The sequence below is a fragment of the Odocoileus virginianus genome, chromosome 5 (assembly GCF_023699985.2).
Source record: "Odocoileus virginianus isolate 20LAN1187 ecotype Illinois chromosome 5, Ovbor_1.2, whole genome shotgun sequence".
NCBI lineage: Eukaryota > Metazoa > Chordata > Mammalia > Artiodactyla > Cervidae > Odocoileus > Odocoileus virginianus.
Window position 1 is genome coordinate 48,740,868 of NC_069678.1, and position 23,819 is coordinate 48,764,686.

Sequence of the window (23,819 nt, forward strand, 5' to 3'; positions counted from 1 at the left end):
CTAGTTCTGTGAAACGGTACCTCATTTCTGGAAAATAACTTATACCAGCCCTTCTGTTCTAGGGAAATAAGTCTAGCAGTTCAAAGTTTTAAGTTTAAAGAGGAATATCAGATTATGTAAAATTAAATTTGTGAAGGATGTATAGAGTCTCAAACACTGATCACAAATAAACTGCATTGTTGTAACAAAAAAAAAAGAAGTGTAAGCTGGAACAAGGAGCTATCTGAAACTGAACTGAACCCACACTGCCCACAACAGCTCCAGAGAAATTCCTAGATATATTTTTACTATTATTATTATTTTTTTAATTAAAAAATTTTTCTCTTTTTTCTTTTTTTAAAGTCCTCTATTACTCCTCTATTAATAATTATTAATAATTAACAAATGCTGGAGAGGGTGTGGAGAAAAGGGAAGCCTCTTACACTGTTGGTGGGAATGCAAACTAGTACAGCCGTTATGGAGAACAGTGTGGAGATTCCTTAAAAAACTGGAAATAGAACTGCCCTATGACCCAGTGATCCCACTCCTGGGCATACATAACGAGGAAACCAGATCTGAAAGAGACACGTGCACCCCAATGTTCATCGCAGCACTGTTTATCATAGCCAGGACATGGAAGCAACCTAGATACCTATCAGCAGACGAATGGATAAGAAAGCTGTGGTACATATATACTATGGAATATTACTCAACCTTCAAAAAGAATTCATTTGAATCAGTTCCAATGAAATGGATGAAACTGGAGCCCATTATACAGAGTGAAGTAAGCCAGAAAGATAAACACCAATACAGTATACTAACGCATATATATGGAATTTTAAAAGATGGTAACAATAACCCTATACACAAAACAGAAAAAGAGACACAGATGTACAGAACAGACTTTTAGACTCTGTGGGAGAAGGCGAGGGTGGGATGTTCTGAGAGAACAGCATTGAAACAAGTATACTATCAAGGGTGAAACAGATCACCAGCCCAGGTTGGATGCATGAGACAAGTGCTCAGGGCTGGTGCGCTGGGAAGACCCAGAGGGATGGGATGGGGAGGGAGGCGGGAGCAGGGATCAGGATGGGGAACACATGTAAATCCATGGCTGATTCATGTCAATGTAAGGCAAAACCACTTCAATATTGTAAAGTAATTAGCCTCCAAATAATAAAAATAAATGAAAAAAAAGAGTACATGCTGTTTGATCCCATTTTTATGAAGTTCATAATAGGCAAAACTAGTCTGTGCTGCCTGAAATCAAGATAGTGGTGACCCTTATGGTCAAGGAGGGATGGAAACAATAGCGCAAGGGAAGAAAGACTTACTCATTCAATAACTACACATTGAACACACCTACCAGAGGCTAAGTTAAGGGGATTCCATGGCAATCAAGATAAGCCTCTGTCTTCATGGAGCTTTAAAAATCTATCAGGGAAGACAGAGACCATTAGAGAAATATCTACCATAAATTGTGATAAGCATCACACTAGGGGGAGTGGGAGGTCCTCTGAAATCATATGGCAGGGGGACCTAAATAGTTTAAGGGCTCCAAAAATGACTTTTAAATGGAGACCCGAATTAGGCAGGCAAATAAGGGAGTAATGGTTAACACAGTGACTTTGGTTGACTGTGGACTGATCATTACTTACCTATAAGATGTGACTAAGAAAGGCCACGTGGTCTCCCTCTCCATTGTTGTGAGAATGGTCTCAAGGTGAGTGGAAACACCAGTCCTGCTCTAAACTGCACTGGTCAAGCAATTCCCTTCTTGCTATGACAGTTTGTGCTCTGGATATTCTTCCATAAAATGAACATTGACAAGATAGTGACTTGAAAAATAACCACCACGTTGACACAGGAGCCTGAGTCCATGTGAAAAGGAATTAAGCAGAATTCACTGTGTCTTCTGGCTTAGGCTCTAGAATCAGACTGCCTGAATTTTCATCCTGTCTCCACCACCAGCCACATGTCCATGGTCATTTACTGTCTGTAAGCCTCCACTTCGTCAACTCTAAAGTAGGGGCAGTATTGCTACAGGGCTAAGAAATCTTTAGAGGATAGCTTTTTTAAAGAAAACAGAGGGCCTATACAGAAGTCTTGAGGTGGAAGAAGCATAAGTGTACAGCACAGTGCTGATAGATTGTAAATGCATACAAGGAAGAACTCCTCTCTGGCCACGCTTTCAGACTCACCAGCCATACCTACTTGTCACAGTCCAAACATAGAGAGCTCTCTTGAATGCTGTGCATTTGCACATCTCAGTTCTTTCTTCTGGCACGGTTTCCCCACCTTTGTTTGCTTGAAGAGCTTCTTTCATCCTTCAAGTCTCAATTCATGTGTTGCCCCATGGGGGAAGATTATCGTGACTGCACAAGCCAAAAGTGAGTGATCACTTGTCCATGCTCTCATATCACTCTGAATATCTCTAAAGTAACATATATCAGATTATACCAAAATTGCTTATTCATACATTTATCTCCTCTTTATGAGCCTCTTGAGAGATGAGACCATACATAGAACTTGGCACATAATAGACAGCAAAAAGAGAACTGTTCTCTGAATGAATTGAAAATGAATGAATACTAATATCTTAAGAGGCAGCTAATTCCTGCCACCAGGTATATTTAAGCAAAGAGTCATTTGTTTGGCAAAAATGTACAGAAGCAGTTGAAGCATCTGACACTGAACCAGCTAACTACTAAATAGGACCCTGGAGTCCTTGGGGCTAGGTGAAGAAAATTGAGAATCACAAAAGCACAGAGAAGGAGCAGATGTATATTTGGTGAACAGGAAGAGGCTCAGTTTGGGAGAGAGAGGACAGGATGGAGATATGACTGTAATAAAAAAAAAAAAGTGATATACCCCAAATGGCAAAGGGTCATTTACTAGGGGTACTGTTTAAGAGGAGCAGGGAGACTTCCCTGATAGTCCAAAGGTTAAGAATTCACCTGCCAGTGCAGAGGACACAGGTTCAATTACAGGTTGAGCAAGATCCCACATGCCACAGAGCCATTTACTACTGAACTGAACTGAACAATTACCACCACAACTACTGAAGCCCGTGTGCCCTAGAGCCCGTGCTCCACACAAGAGACACCATTGCAATGAGAAGTCCAAGCAATGCAGCTAAAGAGTAGCAATTTAACCCATACACAGTAATGAAGACCCAGTGCAGCCATAAATAAATAAATATTAAAAAAAAAAAAAAAGAGGAGTAGCAAAGTAACGTATCCCTCATGGAATGATAAACCTACAGGGCCTGACAAGAGCAGGCTGCAGCTCCACAGGCCCAACAGGAAAAGAAGTAGAGTTAACAGAACCCTATGAAAGGGAGGTGTTGGGGTGTCTTGGTTTGAGTCTTGGCCCAAGTAGAGGAATGGGATTTAGTCACTGTCAACATCAGGGACGTACAGAAAGAGCGGGGAGGAATAAATATCCAGGCACTTCACCTCCTTGTGCTGTCTCCCTCCAGCACCCTGCCAGGGTCTGTCAATGGTCACATCCAATGACAAGCCAGACAGCAAGGGAACTGGGGAAGGTAATCCACAGAAGGCAGCCTCCTGAGTCCCAGAGCAGGACAGAGAGCGAGAAGCAGGCTAATGACGTTGGTGGGTAAAGCCAGAGGGGCCACCAGGTAATGCATTGGACCCAGTGAATAGGAAATAGCTCCACTCTATTTCTTGTTTTCTGTTCAGAATAAGACTTTTTTTCATTAATATTTTCCTGAAATAAAAGAGTTATGACAGTCTGAGTCCTTCACTGTTTCCTGATACATAATGCAACAAAGAATATTAGGTTGAGATTTACTTTTTTCTCCACTGCCTAATTAGAAGCTTAGCACCTCTAAGAGGATTATTTGCAAAGCATTATCGCTGAGCACATGGAGAGCCTTTAAAGATTTTTGACTCTCACAAACTCCTTGCCAGACTTTTCAAAATTAAGGTGTAGTAGGAAAAAAATATCTGAAAAAGGAAAAGGTTGAGTCACCACATACCTAGAAGCCCTTCACCTGCTTACGGCATTATGTACACCACCAGCAGCAGGATTCAGCAAACCCTGACACTTTCTATTTTCAGACTGAAGGAGCAAATGATACAAAGCAGCAACACCATGTGTGTGAGAATATGCTCCCCCCCTAACCTGCACGTGCACACATACACATACACACACACACACACACACACACACACACCACACACACATACACACACACATACACACACATACACACACACACACATACACACATACACACACACACATACACATACACACACACACATACACACAACACACACACATACACACAACACACACATACACACAACACACACACACACACAACACACACACACACATACACCAACACATACACATACACACACATACACACAACACACACATACACACACACATACACACAACACACACACATACACATACACACACACACATACAACACACACATACACACACACACACATACACACAACACACACATACACACACACACACTCTCTCTCATTCTTTCTAACCTGTCATAAAGCAATCCTCTTTCATGATTAGAGGCTGCATTCGTGTTTGACTTCTGAAAATGAATCAGGTGTTCTTGAAAGTCTTGCCTGATTCCCCCACTCCACCAATACATCCACTCCCAAGGACAGCAGGAATACCAGTTGGTCAACACATGGGCTTTTGCTTAGACTCAGGGCTGTGGTGCAGTCAGATGCCCCTCTGTGGAAAACAACAAGGCCAAAAAAGGCCAATGTGGTAAGAAACCACATGTACCCCTCAAACAGTAAATAACATTGTGCAGGTTTAATAAATCATTCTGTTAATGAATCCAGTACACAGTATTTATCTTGCTACAAATATGTTTTGTTTCCTGACATCTTTTAAAAGAACAGTTTGATGACAGAAAACACTTGCTTTAATCTTCCTGATAGTTGTACCCAGATCTGGTTTTGATACTGAGAACTGTACAAATAAATTGCCCACATCATATCCTGCTGCAATCTAAATCTCTGATTTAACTATGCTGTTTTCTTGTCTTTCAAATAGACAAGCTACAGCTGCCTGCCCAGTGGAGTCCAGTACAAAGTGGGGGAGGTGTGCCAAAGAGGCCCCAGAGATGGATGTTTCCTCAGTGTGGGTAAGAGAACAGCCTGGAGGCAGGGGAGGGCGGCTGGAACCCTGTGGATCCACACGCTGTGACCATCATTCAGGTAACTGCTCTTTCTTCATCTTCTGAGGGGGTGGTTCTTGGCTGCTGATTTAGCTTTCAGAAAGCACCCCCCTTCTCCAAGCTTCCTGGATCAACTTCTACTTTTGCATCTTCTTTTCTTTAGCAAAAAGGAAAGGAGTCACCATTGGAAAACTCTGAGATTCAGAGGAAGTGAGTAAACAGCATTTTTATTTTTCCTTCAATGGAATACAAGTTCTTCAAGAGGAGAAGAATACAGATAATTCATTATGTCTTATCAATGTGTTATCAGAGGACTGTAAGTTTTCTTATCAAATCAGATCCTATCTTTGCTGAGAAAGAAGAAGATATGAGGGGGTCTGGACTTTTTTGTTTTTCTAACACAACCTTCTTTTGGTTTTGTTGTGTGTGTGTGTGTTTGTGTGTGTGTTTCAAGGAGACATCATTTTCCTGGCTGTGACATGTAATTCTCCATTTTACGAGACCGCATTAAGCAGTTCAGCTTTTGACTATAAACAGTCTCTGGCTTTTGTCATTAGGATGAGTTGTTCAAGTGTAAGGTACTCAAAGATAATGTCCTCAGGCCATTTAAGCCAAATTCTTTTATTCTTCGTTCGAGTAAACATGTTTTGGATAACCTCTACGAGTTCTGGCATGGATGAGAGTCATTAAGAGTCATATTCGAAGTAGAGATGGGTACTGATCTCTTCTTCTTACCCTACCAATTAATAATGTCACAGGCTTGAGACATAGCTGGCCAGGGTCTCACCTATATGACCTGTAACAGGGAAAGCTAACTGGCATTAAGGCATGTGGGAGAAACCATAAAGCACAGCAATTATACACAGGAAGGCTGAACTTGGTCCAGGTTCAGTTCCCCCATCTGCCACCTTTTAGGTCAAATAGGATAAACAATGTAACCTCCAAGTAATAAATACAAAGGACTTAGATGAGGACTTAGCAGGTGGTAAATACTATACAATCTGTTAGTTATTGTTAGGACCCTGGCTTTAACCAGGCTCTGTCACCATCAAGAGGAATGATCAGGGATCGAGGCCTAGCCTTCCCCCTACTGAAGTGGCCGAGTCATTCCCTACCCTGTTCAGCAGTCCCTGCTGATGCTGCTCCCGACAGTAGGGCCACCACAGTGATGAGTGTCCTTCACCCCGTCCTCTCCAGCCTCTCAGCGCTGTCCCACCACTCTCCTGGGCCAACCCTGTTGCTCTCACAAATATAGGGAAAGATTCTCTCTCCACTCTTGTTACATCTCTCCTAGATTGCTAAATGTGACCCTGCTCTCTTTTTTTAGTAAATCTCCTATAAAGGGTAGTTTCACCTTCTTAGTCTCCTGTAAGACAGTTTTTCAAATAACATGATAAAAGCTACCCCCTGAGTTGTCAGAAAACATTTGGGTGGCAACTCCAATAACCTACTCAAAAAGTTCTTTCCCAGTGATTATAAAGCACTGTTCCAAGCAAGGAGTTAAGTCATCTTGGTCTGTCCCTATATGTCAGTATCATTACACTTTATGTTTGCTGCCCCACAGCAACACACACACACACACACACACACACACACACACACATATACACACGCACACAGTCTTGCATCATACCTTACTGGATATTTTTAGTCTCCTTAAGAAATAATCAACAAATGCTCTTTACAATATTCTCAGAGAACCTATCAAGTTCACATGCAAAAGAGATTTGAAGCATGTTTGGGACATGCTAAGGCTCTTGATATTATAGATTGGTTGATATTATATATTAGCCCCTTTCTGAGGCTATATATTAGGTTTCCTCAACTCTATTTTTCTTTTCTGATGTTTCCATGTTAGTGTTTCTTAAACTGTGGGCAAGGACCACTGACATCAAAGTCATCTGACTTATTAAAAACTTAATTTCCCCACATCAGCTGAGCCAGGGTCTCTGGGAGGAAGGCTCAAATGCTTGAAGTTCTACAAGCTGTTTCTTCTATGCACTCTAAATAAAGTTTGAGAACTTCTGTTCTACATCATTTTGAAATACACATTGTTTTGAAACAAGCACTATGTATCTATCTGACCAGTTATATTGTTGGAAGCTATTACAGTGATCTTTAACATAAAACCCTATATTCCATCCTTTGTTATTTAAAATATGCTCTTGCTATCGCTAGGGTGAAGAACATCTGCAAGGCAGGACAGCCACTGGTCTCAGGAATCAATGAAATCAAGTCATTTTGCTTCCTTTAAGATAAAAGAATTGGCACAAATATAAAACAAAGCCTGTAATAGAAACTCCAAACAGCCTAGGGGTAGCCTAGTTGTTGGTGGATGAGCTTTTCAGTCAGTGAAACTAGGGTTCAAATTCCAATAAGGATACTAACTAGCTGTGTGACCTTTACTTTTCTTAATCAGTCTGTCTTGATTTTCTCACCTGTAAAGTTTTAGATAATAATATTGACCTCATAGATCTGTTTTAAGAATGAAGTGAGAAAAAGGTAGGTAAGGCACTCGGTATAGCACATAATAAATGTGTTAGAACAGTTATCATTTCCAAATGAGAATTATTCCTGATGGATTCTGAAATAAAGCAGACAGCTCTCATCTGAATAAAATCTTCAAGATGGTTAGTGAATTACTGGCCAGATGCTATCTTGCCTTTTTTCCAGATATCTGGAAACCTCAAAAATGTCTTTTGCAAAGCACCAAAGAGCAGGACAAACAAGGCAAAAGAACCAGATATTCTACCAGACAGCTCCAGCCCTAGAGAAGAGTCGAGGGAAAGCATGGCAAAACCAGAGTATAAGATGGAGCATTCAAAGGTGGGGCAGATTCACTCAACAAGATAGTTCTAGCACGCCTGCCAGGTGCAGTTCCAAGCTGAGAATACAGCACAGAACAAAAGAGACAAAAGCTTTTCCCTTGTGGGCTTCATACTCTAGTGCAGGGAAGCACACAATAAACAACTCAGTTAATAAAATATACAATATGTTTGATAGTGAAATGTGCTTTGAGAAAAATCAAGCAAAAAAATGGGAATAGGGACTTCCCTAAGTATCCAATGGTTAGGACTCTGCACTTGCACTGCTGAGGGAGAACTCAGATCCCACGAGCCTCACAGTGTGGCCAAAATAAAATACATGTGGCACCATAAAAAAATGGGAATAAGCAGAACCAGGGTAGATAATAGTCATGGTAAAGCAGAAACACCTATGCATTAGCCCCTCAATGTCATCTCCCTTTGCCCTAAATCCACACGTGAAAGGTGTGGATTAATACTCAGGAACCATTTTCTGAAAGAAGGATATGCCTCAAGAGAAAACCAAAATCTTTGAAAATAAAGCAACCTTTACCCACCTGTTTCAATTGGGTAGAATTAGTATCTGGCACATTTAAACACTCAATAAATCATTGTTGCAGAAATCAGTGGCTCAGCAAATAAATGGAAGGATTACCACCTTTCAGGAAGAATGATTCCAGCTCCATCTACAGAGCCAGGCTGCTCTCTGTAGTGATCACAACCTCCACAATAAACAACAAAAACATGGACCTGATTGCTCCTTAATCCTTGGTATTCTCCCAAGAACTTTATATGGATTATCTCATTGGAACTTTTCAACAATACTGGAGGTTCAGGGGAGGAATTGCCCAGTACAGGCCCTGTGGACGCTGTCTCTGTTGAGTTGTGTCCTTCCTGTTGAGAAGTACATGTCCTTCTCAGTCAATAAGTCAGGTTCTAAGTAGACTTCAGAGCAATGATTATGATTACCAATCAATCAGGATTATCAAATTATCAAACACAGGTGTTCCCATTTTCCGACCCAGCTGCCAGTGTCTTCTCAGCACAGCACTGTTTCTGAAAACCATCCAGTCCAGACTAGAACTTTTTAACGTCTTTTCTCTCTTGGTCCTTCTACTGGTGTTATCCAGCACTCACTATATCCAAAGCTCGAGATGCAGTCAGAGGTCCCTGCCCTCTAGGAGTCTACAGTCAGATCCCGAAAAAAGCCTCAACTCCATAGAGCAGTGGTCTCCAACCTCCAGGATCTAATGCCTGAAGGTGTGAGGTGGAGCTGACGTAATAATAATAGAAATAAAGTACACAATAAATGGAATGCACCCCAAAACCATCCCGCCACCACCTGCAGTCAGAGGAAACCAGTTGCTGATGCCAAAAAAATTGGGGGCCATTGCTTTAGTAGAGTGAGACAAAGCAAAGCAATGTGTTTACCCTGGGGTGCATACAACAGGTGCAAAAGGGGACTGAAGACTTTGATTTATACCTTCGGAGGCTAATTCTGATTTCTGGTATGGAGAACTATTGGAAGAAGCAAGGACAGAGATATCTGTGAGTCAGAAAGGGTGGTCACATGCCTCAGGGAGACAAGCTAGGTATACCTGTGCTTAGGCTACACCAAAGACCCAAAACAGGACCACAGCTGGAGCACACGGGCAGCTTCTTTCCGAGGAGAGCCAGTCACAGACAAGGCCAGAAGAGTCTTTGCCTGCCCTGCTGGACCCCACTGTGAAGATTTAAAGCTGAAAATCAGTGCTGAATTACAGGTCACAGCGACCAAAAACCCAAACCATAATTAAGAAAGGGAGAATTGGATTTACAAATTGCCTATGAAGGTAGTGCTGTAACCAGTTCTGGGAACAAACAGTGCCCAGTTTATTTTTTCCAGTGTTTTAAAAGCAAAGAGAGAATAATCAGGGAGGAAGCAGAGGTAACAACACAGAGGAGCAGGACTAGAAGGAGGGGCCTTAGGACCCTGTGCCACACGTGGTCCGAGTTGGGTGCCAATCTTGTTCTCTTGCTTCTCTGCTTAAACCCACCAGAAGCCTCCCGCTCTCCTTTAAACAGAACCCCAACTCCTTCACCTGACCCTTCCTTCACCAGCTCCTTCAAAGACTTGCAAAACGTGGTGCTTCCCTTGGCTTTATCGCCCCATTCCCCTCTTCCCTTCATCTATTCTGAACTGCCCTCAAGTCTTTCCAGGTGTTTCAATCCCTGCTTCTATTAGGTCATCACATGGGACACATTTCCCCCGTCCATCTTCATCTGACTACCACCTACTTATTCTTCAGATCTCGGCTTAAATGTCATTTCCACAAAGAAGCTTTCCTTACCCTGGTTGAGGTTAGTGTGAGGCGAGCAGAAGTAACGCCATGGCAGGCAGCTTAGATTAGGAGTAGGCCTTCCTACTTCTGGGTGGTAAGATTATCAGGCCACCTGGATACAACCAATCAGCTTTCGCTTAACACTGACCGCTGTCTGCCAATTAGGAAATTGGGAACGGGGCGGAAACCCCCGGGAAAGTCCCGCGTGCATGAAAGTTTTGACCAATGAAATTGCTTTGCAAACTTGTAACCAATCCGCTTAAACCAACTACCAACGGCGTGTGCTCACCCTATAAATTTGGGTAACAGCTTGGGCTCGGGGCTCTCTGACCCTGCACCACTGCGTTGGATGCGGCAGGAGCCCTGACTCGAGTCAGTAATAAACTTCCCTTTTTGCGAGTTGCATTGTCTTGGAGGCCTTCTCTCTTCCCGCTCGGGGATTCGGACATCGGGCATAACAGTTAGGTCCCTTTGCTCTGCTCTCATAATTCCCAATATTTCCTCTCTCATAATATTCATCAACTTTGTAATCATTATTGATTAAGAATCTTTGCTACTAAATAGTAAACTTCATGAGTGCATAGATTGTTGTAAGGACTCATAAAACACCCATTAATTAATCAATAGATTCAATTGAAGCAAAATTTATTAGGGGACTTTAGGCCCTTCTTTCTCCCTGAATTGTAAATTGAAAGGAAAAAAAAACACACACACACAACATTAAGCAACATCTCAAAGGAGAAGAGAAAGGACAGTTCTTGCCTGTGGTGACACAGCAGCTTAGCTTTATGATCATGCATACCTTTCTTCATTAGCATGTGCCCCCTACCCAGAAAAGAAATTCTATAAAACAATTTTACCCCCTTCCCAGTCCAGGAAATATTATCTTTCCTTTTAATTTATTCTCACTTCATGCATTCAGCATTTATAAAGCAACTTCAGTGTACCAAGCACTGACTCTTCCTACATTTTTGTTGTTTTCAAATTTTCACAGGTAGCAATTTAGGAGTTGGCTATAACAAAAATTCAGAAATAAGCCAGATTTTAATTTTGAGGGGTAAAAAGGTTAATAGTCAGAAATGCATTTAGTATTGAGTTGTTGGCAACAGAAAAGCTAATGTGAATTGACTTAAATCCATGATTTCATTGACTCACAAGTCTTTTAAAGGCCAGAACTTTTAGGCAGGTTTTTTCTCCAGAACTTCACAGAGTCCCTAGGCTTTGGCTCCTTTATGATTCTCTGGGCCCTACGCTCTGAATGACAGCTTTCCCTTCTCAGCTTCCCTTGTAGTAGCAGTTATTCCACATCTCACCATTTCCACCTTGTCAAAAGAAAAAGAGCTCTTCATCCATTTCCCACAAATGAAAACAGAAGCCTGCTTTCCAGGAGCCTCCAGCAAACAGGGAAATTTCCTCCCCATCATTGTCTTGAATCTGGCCATATGCCCATCCTGGAACCAATTGCTTCACCCAGGGAATGAGATACACTGGTTAGTTTCAGCCCTATAGGATCTACCAAATATGGTGTCCTTTCCACACCAGCTGTATAGCTGAGCAAAGGAAAACATATCCCTAAAGGGAAAAAAATTTGAAGACTGTTAGAGGAATGAAGAAATAGACATTGATGAAGCAGTCAGCAAGTGTTCATTACACAGGTATATGGTCAGGCCACTCAAGATGGCTGTTCTCTTGCTCTCTGTACATCCCCTGATCAACCAGTACCTGCTTCACCTACGCCCTACTCACCTGATCGACCTTCCCTCTTAATCACAGAGCCTAATCGGTAATTGCCTATGTGCTTGCCCCCTGCCCCGGCTGCTGATTTCCCTGGTAACTGAGGAGCCAACCTGACAACTGATAGCCTCCTTCTCCCCCTAGCAGTGAAGACTGCTGCCATGTCCTGCCTGCCATCTGCTGTACACAGTGGGATATTCCTACAGAACCTTTTGCTTCAGATGCGTAAGATCCCCTGTCCAATAAACCATTGGTGTCTCTGCTGTTGTTCTGAGTTCCTTCCTAGGTCTCACAGCCAGGGAATTACAAGGTTTACAGAGTTTTCCAGAGCAGCATTCCTGTTTCTCTGTATAATGCTCAGACGCTCAGAAATGTTTGACCCTTTGCAACCCCATAGACTGTAGCCTGCCAGGCTCCTCTGTCCATGGGATTTTCCAGGCAAGAATACTGGAGTATTCCTTCCCCACCCGGGGGTCAAACCTAGATCTCCTGCATTGCAGGCAGATTCTTTACCAACTGAGACACCAGGGAAGCCAGTTTCTCCACCTCACATAAAGAAACATGTCATCACTGCTGGGTAGCTTATAGAATCCTTGATTCTTAGGGTTAAAAGGAATTACACACAGAGTCCAATCTAGCCCTTCATGTTATAGTAATTAAGGCTGGGAAAATTGAAGTAATTTGTCCCTAGATTACACAACTTAGTAAGCACCATCAAAAAGAACATAACTCAGATGTTTTTATTTTTGATCTAACATTCTTCTTGAGTGTCATTACAACACAACAAAATCATACCATATGATAAGTCATTTCTGGTGTTCTATAAACATTGAGTTTATTGGCAGGGAGTATTTTTTGTTGGGTTTGGGTAAGGGTAGGTAGGAAAGAGTGAAAGAATGGAAAAAGAGAACAGTTTTGATGTCTTTTTAATTTTAATTCACACAAATTTCTAACACGTTTATTGACTGAGAAAATACAACTCTAGGACTTTGATAATAAGAATCTTCACGGTAACAACAATTAGACTTCTAAGTTCTGATCCCAGGGCTGAACACCATTTGGTGAAAAGACAAGTTCTGGGCTCTGCTCTCAACAATTGGTGTGTTTGAGACCTGCCAAATAAGGCACATTTATAATGCTTTTGATCTGAGGAAGAACTCTTCAGAGAACAGAAAAAGTTCATGCTAGTCACTAGTTAAACATCACATAGCCACCTGTGCTCTGGGACCTGTGAACTTTCCTCCAGGTCATGGAACTGCATTGCATTTTCAGGGCAGACCAGCTAGCAAGGGCCAGCTGTAGGTGAGGGAAGAATAGACAAGAGACAACCAAAAGTGCCCTCCCTGAACCTGGAGAATCTCTTCATTAGTATTCACACACCCTCTGGATATGGAGAGCCTACTCAAAGGCAAAGAGTGTATACTCAGATGGTACTTATCTTAAACCCTTATTTATCGCTAGTATCTCTGCAGCAATTAGCTGTTTGTGTTTTTGACTGGAGGATAATTGCTTTACAAGGTTGTGCTGCTTTCCCCATACAACATGAATCAGCCGTAAATATATTACACGTACATCCCCTCCCTCCTGAATCTCCCTCCAAACCCCTGCCCCCATCCCACCACTCTAGGTCATCACAGAGCACTGGGTTGAGCTCCTTGTATTGCAGCAACTCCCCACTACCTATTTATTTTACATATGGTGATGTATATATTTCAATGCCACTCAATTCGTCCCACCCTCTCCTTCCCTGGGTGTGTCCGCAAGTCCATTCTCTACATCTGCATCTCTTTTCCTGCCCTGAGATTCATCAGTATGCTTTTTCTAGATTCCACATAAATGCAGTAATATACAATATTTGTTTTTCTCTTTCTGGCATACTTCACTCTGTTTAACAGGCTCTGGGTTCATCCACCTCAGTTCAACTGACTCAGATTCATTCCTGAGTAATATTCTATTGCATATATGTACGTTAACTACAAGTTGGCACTAACCAAGGGCATTTGCCATCTGCTTCTGTGGAGACTGAATCATGTGCTGCTGCAGCTGTTGACCTTTAACACCCCTAAAAGTAATTAAGTATCCTCTATAACACTGTATTTAGTCCTTTCTTACCTCTTAGTCTTTTCCAGCACAAGGACTATATTTTATTCACGACTGCATTTTCATCCATTGCACAGAGTAGATGCCAAATTAATGTTTATTGAGTTGGATTGAACTGAGTCATATGATGTCTGTCTAGCCTTCAAAGCAGATTCAAACTGCACTTGTCTTCCAGAATATGTCCTAAACTATCCTAACTGTAGGTTCAGTCTATATCTTGAGTCAATGTAGTTGCTTCCTCTATCCAACTCCAAAGCTTCCAGTGCAGCCCCACCTCAACTCCCAGGACCATGTGTAAACTGAGCCAGGAGACCTTTGAGTAACTAGTCCACATTCCAGAGCTCAGCACTAAATCGTCCTTGCCACTAGTCCAATCGTCCATTTATTTGTTTCTTTAATAGACATGTAAAAGCCAACTTGGTGCCAGGCCCTATGCTGTTATTGTTGTTTAATCCCAAAGTCACATCTGACTCTTTTGTGACACCATGGACTATGACCTGCCAGGCTCCACTGTCCATGAGATTTCCCAGGCAAGAATACTGGAGTGGATTGCCATTTTCTTCTCCAGGGGATCTTCCCAACCCACAGATGGAATCTGCATCTCCCAAATTGCAGGCAGATTATTCACCACTGAGCCCCCTGGGAAGCCCAGGCCCTATATTAAGTGCAAAATAAATAAGGATGAACATGTTATAAGCTGGGCCCTCAGGGAGCCCACAGCTAGTTGGTTGAGGGGCAGGGGGGACATTAAACAGGCAATCCTGTTGCAGACCCTATATCATATTTTGCCCAATCTCCAGTCTTTGTGCTCTATTTCTTTTTCTTGGTATTCTCTGTCTTCATTCTTGTTCCAGAAACTCCAACTCTCCAGACTGGAAGTTAAAATCCTACTTGCAATCCTACTGTCAAGATGAAAGACTTGTGCACAGCTTTCTTTTCCATATAACCAGCCCTTCTGCACAACACTTTTCATTGAGTGAGAAAAGTCTGACTTCTTCACAGGGTCGCTGATTCTTTGTATCTGGACTCTCTGACCTGGCTCTCAAGTCTGGCATCTAATATGAATTATCCAGTACTCTTTAGCATTAAAGTACATAATTCTCTGTATATCCTATTTAGAATGGATATCCTCAGGATCCATTCCCCCAGATGTTCTAGTTGTCTGTATTTATTAAAAGCCTCCCAGGCAATTTTAAAACAGATGGTCCAGAGACTTTGAGAAGCATTGTCCTAAGATTCACATAGTCACTTAAATTTTAGAATTATCTACACTGTGTCTGTCTCACCCCACCATCAAAATTTGGACCCTGCAAACCTTAAAGGACTGGGATAATTCCCCAATTCTCCTGCCAAAGAAAGTGGAATTCAGTTAGCAGAAGACTTAACTGTGCATGACTGTGTTCTTTGACTTTTGAATATTATCTTACCCAAAGTTCCCATCACTGGGCACTGCGTACCTATTGGGACAGCTTAAATAATTTATCTTGACCTCCTGGCCAGTTACGTGCTTGAACTCTCATCTATTTCCATTATCCCTGAAACATCATGTTTTGCCCATCAATACCTGAAAGTCAGTCAATCTCTCACCTCTCTATCTGCTGTCACTACCTAGCCAGGTTTGGCTCCAGGTTCCAGAATTCCCCACCTAGTCTATCCAAGTGATAATTATCGACTGTCCGTGCAAGTTCTCAGAAATCCCAGGCCGTGGTCATTTTTTCTTTATTAGAAATCCCATACTCTTTGAAGAAGACGCAGACACCGCTGTAGCAGAGCCCTCTGCCACCCACTCCTGCTCCTGCCTCCCCACTGTTCGCTCTTGCTGAGGAACAGGTCGGTCAGGAAGTCACACCACAGCCATGGCCTTTAAAGACACCGATAATACTCCACTGGAGCCAAAGGTGGAGGATCACCCTCACCAGCGGCAATGTGAAGTCTCTGAAGAAGGTATGTGCTGACCTGATGAGAGGCGGGAAGGAAAAGAATCTGAAAGTGAAAGGACCTGATCAGACTCTTAGGCCCACCAAGACTGAGAATACTATGAGGAAAACTCCTTGAGGTGAAGGTTCTAAGACTTGGGATCAATTCCAGATGAGGATCCACAAGTGACTCATTGACCTGCACAGTCCTTCTGATACAGTCAAGCAGATCACTTCCATCAGTAATGAGCCAGGAGTCAAGGTGGAAGCCACCACTGCCGATGCCTAAGTCAACCTTTTTAATAAACTGATAATCAGTTGTTAAAAAGAAAAAAGAAATCCCATAGCACCAATTGTCTGCATCACTCATTTCACCTGCTATGCCTAGATCTGTTACCAACATCCTATCTCGCCAGCAAGATTGTAAATTAATATTACTGAGTATTTGTGGGTTAAATAATCACATAGGCCCTAACTATGGAAGACACAAAACAAGACATTTATAATAAAAGTAAAGGACCAGAGGAACTTACATTCCAGAAAAGTCAGGCTTAGAAGAGATGCTAGAGTTCACACTGAGTTTCCAGGGAAAAAAGTGATTTTTAACCACCACAGTCATATTTTCCATTCATTGAGAACAAATCATGTGTACCAGACACTGTAATAGATACATTAAATGTCATTCTTCTAATCCTTACAACTATCCTTTGAAGAAACCGATGCTCAAGGAAGTCCACAAACTTTCCCATGATGACACAGCTAGAAAGTGAAGGAGTTGAGATAATTTAGGTTGACTCCAAAGCCTATGGTATGTCTGCATGTGTGTGTGCTAAGTTGCTTCAGCCATGTCTGACTCTTTGCGACCCTACAGTCTGTAGCCTGCCAGTCTCCTCTGTCCATGGGATTCTGCAGGCAAGTATACTGGAGTGGGTTGCCACCCCCTCTTCCATGGTATGTCTACTACACTACAAAACAAGGAAATAATTATCACCAACTCCTCAATTTTGCCAGAGCTATTGCTAGAGCACGTTATTCCCGTAAGACTCTACTATCACTTGGAAATTTTCAATGAGTTCAAAAGACTGTAAGAAAGAAACTTTTCCAGAATAATCAGGGAATAGTGTATAGGTGGGAATACAGAGCATTAAGGGAAAATGTCCTGCCCAACAGCTGTGTTCATTCCTCCATTCAGCTCAGTGGTACTAAACATAAAGCCAAATGAACTCTGGCATTTCACTATTGTTTTCTCTTTGGGGAATCTAACTTCTCCTTAATAGGACAGGAAAAAAGCCCACCTAGCTGACTGCTGCTTGGTGCCTCATTCTACTAAGGCTTTATGGCTGAGATTCTATAGTTTGTGTCCGCTTGAAAGATCCGCTGGCCCCTTTCCTAATTGCAAAGGCTGTCCCCAGCAGGAGCACTGGATTACTAGCCCTAGTTAAAGAGCACTTAGAGTCATGCTGGTCACAACACTTGCATGACTTCCAGGCAGCTGCAATAGATGCCAAGAATTAATTAATTGATGCCAGTGGGAGTTTAAAGCTTGGGATGAGGGCACTGCAAAGCCTGGGAGCATCTGCCTCACACCACAAAGCTCACATTCCCAGCACTCCAGCTGCTGTGTGGAGCAGTGCTGAGAGCATTGCATTGAAGGAGATCTAAGTCCAGGTCTGGGGCTATGGGAACTTGAGTCTTGCGGATCTTTCTGAGGCTAATTCCTCATCTGTAGATGAGAAGAGGAATCCCTGAACTACTCACTGCAGAAGATTTTGTGAGGCTAAGATGAGGTATCTGTATGTGAAACCTCCATAAAGACTGTCACTGGACTAAATGCCTCCCTCGAGTGCTCCCAGAACAATCTGTGCTTCCCCAACCAGCACTCGTTGTATTTCACAGTTGTTACTTCTTTGTCTTGTCTTTCTCTTATATATTGTACATTCCATAGGGGCAGGGATGGTATCAGTATTGCTCAACACTGGCTCCTAGAATCTACCACAGTGCAGATTGCTCGGTTGTTGCTCAAGAAAAACCTGTGAGATGAATGAATAGTGCACAATAAATAAATGTAGTCCTATGTAGTGTTCTTTATTTTGTGGAAGCTTCATGCCACATGTTAAAACAAATCCCATGTCACCATCACTCAGCTACAGGCAACTTTTTTTTTCACTTTATAACTGTTGTTTCATACACAGAAGTAGTCCTCAAGAAGTGTACAGTCCAAAGAGAATAATACATGTAGAAATGAAAAATCAAATAAAACAAACACAGTAAATGCCATTTCTAATAAGTTCTCACTTTCAATTCAACTCTTTCAAAGAATTAACCTCTGGGGTAATTCCAAACATCTTAAAATTGCAAGTTTCTCTAGGAATAAAACTACTCTATGACCCAGCAATCCCACTATTAGGCATATACTCTGAGTAAACCAAAATTGAAAAAGATATATGTACCCCAATGTTCGGGCTTCCCTTGTGGCTCAGCTGTAAAAAATCCGCCTGCAATGCAGGAGGCCTAGGTCCAATCCCTGGGTTGGGAAGATTCCCTGGAGAAGGGAAAGGCTACCCACTCCAGTGTTCTGGCCTGGAGAGTTCCAGGACTGTCCAGATACAACTGAGTGACTTTCACTTTCACCCCTATGTTCACTGCAGCACTATTTACAGTAGCTAGGACATAGAAGCAACCTAGATGTCCATCGACAAATGAATGGATAAAGAAGCTGTGGTGCATATATACGATGGAATATTACTCAGCCATGAAAATGGAATGCATTTGAGTTAGTTCTAATTGAGTTGAGGTGGATGGACATAGAGACTGTCATACAGAGTGAAGTCAGAAAGAGAAAAGCAAATATCACATATTAGTACATATATATGGAATCTAGAAGGATTATACTGATGAACCTATTTGAAGGGCAGCAGCGGAAACACAGACCTAGAGAACAGACTTATGGACAGGGACGGCAGGCGGGGGGAGGCGGGAGGATGGAAACATATACACTACCATATGTAAAATAGATAGCCAGTGGGAATTTGCTGTATGTCTCAGTGAAATCAAATCAGGGCTCTGCGACAATCTAGTGGGGTGGGAGGGGTTGGGAGGTGAGAGGGATGTTCAAGAGGGAGGGGCCACATGTATACCTATGGCTGATTCATGTTGCTATATGGCAGAAACCAACACAATATTGTAAAGCAATTACCCTTCAATTAAAAATAAATAAATGTTTTAAAAATAATTTTTTTAAAAAACTACAAGTTTTTATATTTAAAGACCATGGACTGCTTCGTGTGCCCAGATGGAGTATTTTAAGTATAAATTCAATTGTGTAGAAATCCCAGATATTTTTGTGGAGCCATGTCTATTTTCTGAAAGCACTAAGAAACAGAAGTAAACATGTGTGAGAAGGTGTAGAGGAGCAGGTCAGAGGTGTGTCAAAGAATGTTTCTGTGGATCCCAGTGAAACCTTTTTGGAAATAAATATCCAAAGACTCAAAACACAAAGGTGGGCACTATCATTTGCAAAGACCTACATGCAGTGAAAAGAAATCGGAAAGCCAATGTACATTGCTTCAAAGCCCCAATATTTTTAGTACCTTGAAATTATATAATTTTTATCTGCTTTTATGTGAAACAAATATGCAGACTAACCTAACAACTTGAGCAGAATGTCAAGGGATTCTTCTGAAGGTTATTTTCTCTGTAATAGGACTACAGAAGAGACTTGGGTACAAGAGCATCACATTATACCAGGAAGCCTGAGGACGCTTCTGGCAAGGAAGGGTTTGGTGAAGTCTTTATCACCACTGGGAAGAGCAAGCAGAAGGTGAAATGGTGAAAACAACAAGTTGGAAGGTTCTAATAAAAGTAGTTTCCTAGTCTAATAGTAGTGACAGATAAATTGGTGAGCCCCAAAACAATTACGTTTGAAAAGATAGATTGTAGAGTTTCCTTTGTTCTTCAGTTGCTAACTCACGTCCAACTCTTTATGACCCCATGGACTACAGCACCCCGGCTTCCCTGTCCTTCACTATCTCCCAGAGTTTGCTCAAATTCATGTCCATTGAGTCAGTGATTTCTTAATCATTTTTAATACCTCCTTTGGAGAAAGCAACTTTTTGATGAGTGAAAGTCCCCCTGAATTCATTATACAACAAATCATTCTGAGGTGGGATCTCAGTATTTGTTGTTGTTATTCAGTCACCAAGTTGTGTCCAACTCTTGGCAGCTCCACGGACTGCAGCACACCAGGCTTCCCTGCCCTTCACTATCTCAGTGTTACTTACTTGCAGAAAGTTCATTTTAAGCTTTTACCTGGAATTGTGCCTATCGTAGACACTTTGGGGAGTAAAATAGACACAGAGTTGTTCCCCAGTATCTATTCTCCCTTCTAGCGATGGCTGAGCACATGAGAACCAAAAATAAAGACTTCATTCCCCACCCTCCCCTGCAGCTAGGCATGCACATGACTAAATTCTACAAAGGGGTTTCCAGGAACCTTCCTTAAGAAAGGATATCTCATCTCTGCCTCTCTCTCCTTTCTTCCTCCTGAAAGAGATGCTGCCGTTTGGAGGCTGAGGACCACATTCTTGGGTTGAAGCCTGCAACCTGAAGACTTTTAGAGCAAGAGTTACTACTCCAGCCCTGGATGGCCTATGTTTTGACTTAAATGAGAAACAATGCATTTTTATCCTGATGAAACCACTATTATTTAGAGGTTTTCTGTTATTACTGAACTTAAGCCTTGTTGATACAAAGAAGGTTTGTATTCAAAGTTAGATGAGAAACAGTCTCCAACTTTAAGAAGTTTCATAAACCTAAGAAGAACATGAGTGGTATACGCTAAACTGCACATTTGTACAAAGCATAAAATTATTATAAAATTAAGAGTGTCACAAGGTCAAAATATTATCAGTGAGGCTGGGGACAATAAAAGGAAGACAAGTCACTTCTGTTAGAAGATAAAGAGGGAAGAAATAGTGGTTTGAGTAGCATTTGAAATGGGCCTTAAAGAAGAATAGAATTTTGATAGATAAAAGTGGGAAGAAAGACAAAACAGGCAGAAAGAACAGCATTTCAAAGGCTAGAAGGAGAAAAGCATGGATTGTGTTCAAACAAGTTCAAGTGATTCAGAGCACAGGTTGTAGACAGTGATCCTTACTGATCACCCAATTGATTTATTTCCATTCTTTGCTGCATTTTTTTCCATGACCTTTATCATGATCTGATTGTGTCAACTCTGATATCTGTTTTTATTTTCTAGAATAACCAGAATTTCAGTTCTCCAACCTTTTGGTTTCAGCAACTCCTTTACATCCTTAAAAATTATTTAAGGCCCCAAAGAGCTTTGGTTTATGAAAGATATATCTATAAATACAAACCATATTAGAATGGGTATAAAGTTTTAGTTATGTAAGATAAATAAGTTATAGAGATATGCTGTATAACATGATGTCTATTATTAAGAACCTTACACTGTGCACTTAAAATTTTTGCAAAGAGTTTAGATTTCATGTTAAGTATTCTTAACACAAGACAGGTGCAAAGAAAACTTTTGGTGGTCACAGATATGTTTATTACCTTGATTGTGGTGATGGTTTTATGGGTGTATGCATATATCCAAGCTCATAAAATTATATACATGAAATATATGTGATATTTTGTATATCGATTATACCCTAATAAAGATATTTTAACTTTTTTAATTGATAAATTTTTAAACATTTATGTAATCACTTTAAAATAACAAATATAAACCCATTCCATGTTAATGTAAAGAACATTTTTATGGAAAAAAATGTTCACATAAAGTCATTAAAATATAGCATGGTTTCACATTTTTGCAATTTTCCTTAACATCTGGCCTAATGAAAGACAGCTAGACTCCCACATCTGCTTCTACATTCAGTCTGTTGTGATATCACATATCAGATAGCCTCTGGAAGACTTCACTATGTACACGTAAGAAAAGAAAATGAGAGTGAAAGTGACAAATAAAATCTTAGTATTACTATGGAAACAATCTTTACTTTGCAGACACTCTGAGAGAGTCCCCAAAGCCCCTTAAGTTCCCTGACTAACTGTGAGAACCACTGAACTAGAATATAAACTCAGTGATGGCAGAGATTATGTTTAGTTCACTGTTAACATTCCCAGCATCTGAACCTGGCATATAGTATGCACTCAATAATGCTCATTGAGTAAACGCATGGACCTGAGGCTTTACTATGAAAGACTCTGAACACCAGGCTAATGAGTTTGCTGTAAACTTAGTAGAAAAGGGGGAGCCAAAAGTGAGAAATCGCTGGATGTGATGTATTATCCCTGAGTTGGAAATCCATGAATCTATTCCTGACTTAACTGTCTGTGTGATCTTCCTCAAGTCAATCAACTCTTGTTCAATTATATTTTCCTCATCAGAAAAATAAAGTATTGTAATAACTATGGACTGTCACTTTCAACTCTCTTAATCTGCAGATTGTAGAATTATGTCACAAAAATATTAATTTTAAAGGTCAAAAATCAAAATTTCTTATTGATAACTATTCCCACATTTTTTGACGCTAAAACTGGTCACTATGACTTCCCTGGCAGTCTAATGGTTAAGACTCTGAGCTTCCATTGCAGGGGAAGCAGGTTCGATCCCTAGTCAGGAAACTAAGATCCCACATGCCTCACGGTATGGCCACCCCACTCCACCAAAAAAAAAGAGGACTAGTCATTAACCAGGGTCTTTAAAAGTAAGATTAGAGAATCAACATTAAACTTCAATATTAGCTAAAAGTGTTTACTTGGGGGAAAATATTTACTAAGGGAGGTCTCTTGATTTATTTAAATCTCAAATAATTCCTATGATGTAGGGGTTTCTTTCCTACATTTTTCTAATCGGGAGATACTAAAAAAGACACTCCTAGCCCCACACCTTGGAGTAAGTAACAAAGTTAGGAGTTAAGTCTCCTGTGCGATTATGACTGAGTTTAAAACTTACTGTCTTAACGAGGTATAACACTACCTCCTAGAAACTGAGATACTGTTCAAATTGGATATGTTGTTTCAATTTGGAAGAACAGATTGACAAAAAGAAAAACATGGCACTTACGAATCAAACTAATTACCACATTAGTTAATCTAGAATTATCCAAGAGAATTAGACTTTATCAGGTTAATATGGCAGGGAAAAGTGACTATATCCAGTTAATTAAGATGTGTGAGACACTACGGACAAAGGTGGAGGAAAGAGGACAGAGCTCGGAAAATTTTGAGGCAAACATAGAAGGAAAAAAAAAAGAGAGACATCATCTCATCTTATTTTTCAAACCTGAGCATACCACTGAGAAAGAAACAGGCTCTGTTCTTCATCATTTCTTTGTTCATTTTTGGCTGAAACAAATTAAGTTCATCCACCCTGGGAATAAATGAGATTTGCTCTGAGGTCGTTACCAAATCAGCAGTGGACAAGTAGTCCTGCTAATGAAAATTATCCCAACCGTCTGACTCAGACATCGTCTCAGTTTCAATTCCCTGCAGCCATTTGGTTGAAAAGATTTCATAATGATTTTTGAGAGACCATTTCAAGTTTGTATTTTATCTTAAGGAAAGAGGGGATGTGTTTGTTCTCTGCTTTGAATAAGAAATAAGCTTGACTTTGCAAAGACTACATAGTGAGAACACTCACCTGTAGTTGCTTTCTTTCTTTCTTTCTTTTTTCTTACTCTCTTTTTTCTTTCTTTCTTTTTTAGGTGAGAAGTAAGTTTATTGAGAGAGATACACAGTCCAT

The 23,819-nt window shown here is 41.1% G+C and overlaps 1 pseudogene; it reads left to right on the top strand.

The window, feature by feature from the left end:
• The first annotated feature begins 15,988 nt into the window (after nt 1–15,988).
• Nucleotides 15,989–16,337, top strand: LOC110134955 (small ribosomal subunit protein uS10-like; annotated as a pseudogene).
• The last annotated feature ends 7,482 nt before the right edge of the window (nt 16,338–23,819 follow it).